The sequence below is a fragment of the Colobus angolensis genome, unplaced genomic scaffold (assembly GCF_000951035.1).
Source record: "Colobus angolensis palliatus isolate OR3802 unplaced genomic scaffold, Cang.pa_1.0 Scaffold170, whole genome shotgun sequence".
NCBI classification, from domain to species: Eukaryota; Metazoa; Chordata; class Mammalia; order Primates; family Cercopithecidae; genus Colobus; species Colobus angolensis.
Genome location: NW_012114822.1, coordinates 1,047,041 through 1,052,177, shown reverse-complemented (window position 1 = coordinate 1,052,177; position 5,137 = coordinate 1,047,041).

The following is a 5,137-nucleotide window of genomic DNA, read 5'->3' as shown; positions in this document are numbered from 1 at the left end:
AAAAAAAAAAAAAAAAAAAAAAAGATAAACTTGTATTGGTCAGTGAGTTTCCCTGAGTAGTTTAATTCACTTTATATAAACATGTCCCTCTTTTACTGGGAAGACAGAACCAGGAGAAGAAAAGAAAAAGACAACCACAACCAAATAAATATGTCCCCACCTCTCATCTTATTATCTCCATCTCCCATGTTTATTACCAAATTACACAGTTGGTATGCCTGGGATTCCCCTATTTGACATTTTTCTGTTCTCATGACCTTGAAGTCGATCCCATATGAATACTAAGGCTCTGGTATTTCTGTCACCACGTGTATCAAGCTCTTACCCAACATATTTTCCCATTGCTTCTTGGTTTTCTTTTGACATATTCTTCATAACATTAACCTTATAAGGCATGTAAACATTTCTTTCTTTCTTTTTTTTTTCTTTTTTTTGAGACAGGGTCTTGTTCTGTCACTCAGGCTGAAGTGAAGTGGTGCAATCACAGCTCACTGCAGCCTTGACTTCCCAGGGCCAAGCAATCCTTCCCCTTCAACCTTCTGAGTGGCTGGGACCACAGAAATGTGCCACCATGCTTGGCTAATTTTTAAATTTCTTTTTGTAAAGATAGGGTCTCACTATGTTGCTTGAAGTTGGTCTTGAACTCCTGGGCTCAAGCGATCGTCCCACCTCCGCCTGCCAAAGTACTAAGAGGTGTGAGCCACCGTGCCCGGCCCAGGCCCATCTTTCTATCCTGACTTCTTGTTAGGTGATGACAGTGTGCTCCTTTTTCATCCTGCCACAGTAGATGCTTTTCTTTTCTTTTCTTTTCTTTGTAGAGACAGGGGTCTTGTTTTGTTGCTCAGGCTGGTCTCAAACTCCTGGCTTCAGACAATCCCACCTCAACTTCTTGAAGTGTTGGGATTACAAGTGTGAGACCCTGCGTCTGGCCAAGTAGATGGTTTCAATTCCGTGCAGTTATACGCAATTTCTACAGTGTACTTGAGAAGGTGAGATTTGATCAGGGCTTTGAAGGTTGTGAGTAGCAACTAACTGGGAGAAGGGGGCCAATGAAAGAGTCTCTGTTCAGACTTAGGGCTTTTGAATATCAGGGGTTCATCATCTGAGCTGCTGAATTAGACTAGGACTTCTTAAATACTTCTACAATTGGTATTGGGAATGAACCTGCAAGAAGAAAAAAGCCTAATAAAAATAGTAGTAGTAGCAGTAGTAGCAGTACTAGTAATAGTTGGCTGGGCTTAGTGGCTCACACCTGTAATCTCAACACTTCAGGAGTTTGAGGCTGGTGGATCACTTGAGGTCAGGAGTTTGAGACCAGCTTGGCTGATATGGTGAAACCCTGTCTCTACTAAAAGTACAAAAAATTAGCCGGGCTTGGTGGTGGACACCTGTAATCCCAGTTGCTTGGGAGGCTGAGGCAGGAGAATTGTTTGAACCCGGGAGGCAGAGGTTGTAGTGAGCTGAAATGGCACCACTGCACTCCAGCCCAGGCAACTCAAAAGAGCAAGACTCAGTTTCAAAAAAAAAAAAATTAATCTGGGCGACATAACAAGACCCTGTCTCTACAAAAAATAAAAAAATTAGCCAGGCATGGTGGTGTGTGCCTGTGGTTCCAGCTACTCAGGAGGCTGAGCTGGGAGGATCACTTGAGCCTGGGAAGTCTAGGCTACAGTAAGCCGTGATCGCATCACTGCACTCCAGCCTGGGTGACAGAGCAAGACCCTGTCTCAAAATAATAATAATAATGGCTGGGCGCGGTGGCTCATGCCTGTAATCCCAGCACTTTGGGAGGCCGAGGTGGGCGGATCACCTGAGGTCAGCAGTTCCAGACCAGCCTGGACAACATTGTGTGAAACCCCGTCTCTACTAAAAATACAAAAATTAACCAGGCGTGGTGGAGCTCGCCTGTAATTCCAGCTGCGTGGGAGGCTGAGGCAGGAGAATCGCTGGAACCCAGGAGGCAGAGGCTGCAGTGAGCCTAGATTGTGCCGCTGCACTCCAGCCTAGGCAACAGAGTGAGACTCCATCTCAAAAAAGAAAATAATAATAATAATAATAACTAACACTTCCAATGTAATAGACTCTGTTCTAAAGGACTTACATGTGTTACCTCCTTCAGTCTTCACAGCTACTCTTTGAGGAAGGGTAATTCCCACTTTATGGCTGAGGAAACAGAAGCAAAGAGAGGTCAAGCAACTTGCCCGAGGCTGCACACCTAGGAAACGGATGAGCCAGGATCTGAACCCAGGCAGTGTGGCCTGAGCCTGAGCTCATTAGTTCATGCCAGGCAGGGTTTGACCAAAACCTTGGACTCACTCCTGTCTCCTTTCCTTCAATGACTAAGAGGATTCCTGAGATGGGTGTGCAAACATGAAGTGTTGACTGTTCCTCCATGGGAATCTACTTCTGGGTTCTCCTCCTCAGCTGCTGCTGCTAAGCCAATGAGGCAGGTGATGGTTTGGAAACACCTTGGTGTATGTTCTCTTCTTTTTGTTGTTTTTGGGATCCTTACTGAATTAATTTTCCCCTCATTTTATGAAATATAGAGGTTCTTGCTATATCTTATACCCCACCCCAAATTCTACTGATTTGTACTGAGCTGTGATAAAAATAATGATCCTGAGTACATGCAGGGTTTCTTCCAGCCTCTAGAACCTGGCTTCATCTTCCACGGCTCCTTCTGGGATGCTCCTCCAAGAAGCAAAATCCTACCCTTTACATCCAGATCAGGACAAACTCACAGAGTAGTTTGCGAACTACTAGTTTAGAACTAGTTCAAAATCTGCTTGTTACGGTTTGTAAGAAGAGGAGCACAGAAATCGAAAGTAAATGAGAGTAAGAGACTTTTTATTTATTTAGCATTGCCCCCAACACCCAAGCATGTGATCAGGGAATTAGTCTCGACAGGGCATGGGCCCCTTTGGGTGCTGTTGAACTTGCGATGAGTTGCATGCTGCATGAGCTATGTTAAAGTCATGGGCAATAGGACTGATTTTTGGTTCCTGAAGGGGTGGAAAGTAAAACAAAACAAAATCAAACCAAACCAAACAAAGTGAAACAAAAGAAGTGACCCTTGATCACAGTTTGAGAGTCACTGCTTGAACCCATATCAAATGTTTCCACTTGTGCATCACCGTAGTATTTCAGTCTACATCACATAATCTAGGACTGGACCATACAGGTTTATTTTTTTTTTGAGATGGAGCCTCACTCTGTGGCCCAGGCTGGAGTGCAGTGGCGCCATCTCAGCTCGCTGCAATCTCTGCCTCCCGCCTCCCGGGTTCAAGTGACTCTCCTGCCTCAGCCTCCTGAGTAGTTGAGATTACAGGCATGCGCCCGGCTAATTTTTTCACATTTTTAGTAGAGACAAGGTTTCACTATGTTGGCCATGCTGGTCTCGAACTCCTGGCCTCAAGTGATCCACCCAAAGTGCTGGGATTACAGGTGTGAGCCACTGCACCCAGCCTGGACCATACAGTTTTTATTTATGATTTATTTATTTTATCCTGTTTTTTATTTCATAGAGATACGGTCTTGCTATGTTGCTCAGGCTGGTCTCAAACTCCTGTCCTCAAATGACCCTCCCTCCTGAGCCTCCCCGAGTGCTGGGACCAAGGCGTGTGCCACCATGCCTAGCTATTTTTTTTAAGTTTTTTTTTTTTTTTGGTAGAAGCAGGGTCTTACTATGTTGCCCAGGCTGGTTTTCAACTAGTGGGCTCAAGTCATCCTCATGTCTCAACCTTCCAAAGTGCTGGGATTATAGGCTTGAGCCACTGTGCCTGGCTCAGAGATACATTTTTAAAACCTCATTCTAGTTGCTTCATCGATGGAGGTCTCACCTTCCTGTTTGTATTCAGGACCCATAAGTTGGCACTCAAGAATTTTTGCTTCTGTTTTTGCCACGATTCAAATCAAGAGATGAGATAGTAGCCAAGGCAACTATCTCTACACAAAAATACAAAAATTGGCGAGGCATGGTGGCTGATGCCTGTGATCCCAGCTACTTGGGAAGCAGAGGTGAGAGGATTGCTTGAGCCCAGGAAGTCAAGGCTGCAGTGAGCCATGAGGGCGCCACTGCATTCCAACCTGTCTAAATTTAAAAAAAAAAAAAAAGGTAGAGTTGGACAGAAAACAGAATCTGCTTTACCTCACTTGGTGGTAAAAGGAAAAAAAAAAGTCTGGAAACATTTATTTATTTATTGGAAATGCAAAGCCAACGAAGAAACTTCAGGCAAACGATTGTAGTGACTGTTTATTGGAGGTTATTGTGTGCCAGGAGGCATTGTTCATTTACATATATTATTTCATTTAACCTTTATACCATCTCTTAAAGGTAAGTATAATTATTACCATTTTGTGGATGAAGAAAATGAGGTGTCAGAGAGGTTAGGCAACTGGCCCAAGGTCACACAGCTACTAAATGGTGGCAGTCTGTCTGACTTGGAAGCCTATGTGCTTTTGCTTATTCCCATTATTGCTTGGTGACACCAATTATTACAAATAGGGAATGTTACTGGATTTAGAGGATATGTGTACTCTGTCATTTTTCTAAAACAGCCTTCTTTGGCATTGTTTCAGGGTCTTATATTTCCATTAAAGCCTTTCCTTTAATACTTAGCTTTTACTTCAGAGGATGGTGCGGGAGTTACAGCTCGGTCTAGGCTATCCTGCAAATTGCAATTCCAGCTTTTCCTTTCCATCTCTTGGGAGAAGACAGAGACAAAGCCTTCTTCTTTGGCTTTAATTAGGCTGTAATTCAGCCTCATCGCCGGGGAGGTCGGGACCTGCAGCTTTAGGAGAGATCTGTGTCCTGTCTTTGAGAACAGCAGATTTGCTTCGGGACTCTCTGGAGTGCTGTCAGCACTGTGACCAGGATGGGGTTTTCAGATGCTGCTTTCTGATTCTTTAAGGCTAACTTTTAAATTTTATTATTATTATTATTCTTTTTTAGTGCTTCAGTAGTTTTCAAAGGCTTTTATTGTTTAATTGAAAAATATGTTTATTAGTTCATATGTTTTATTTTTCAGACAGAGTCTTGCTCTGTCACCCAGGCTGGAGTGCAGCGGCACAATGTCGGCTCACTGCAATCTTTGCCTTGGGGGTTCAAGTTATTCTCTGCCTCAGCCTCCCGAGTAAC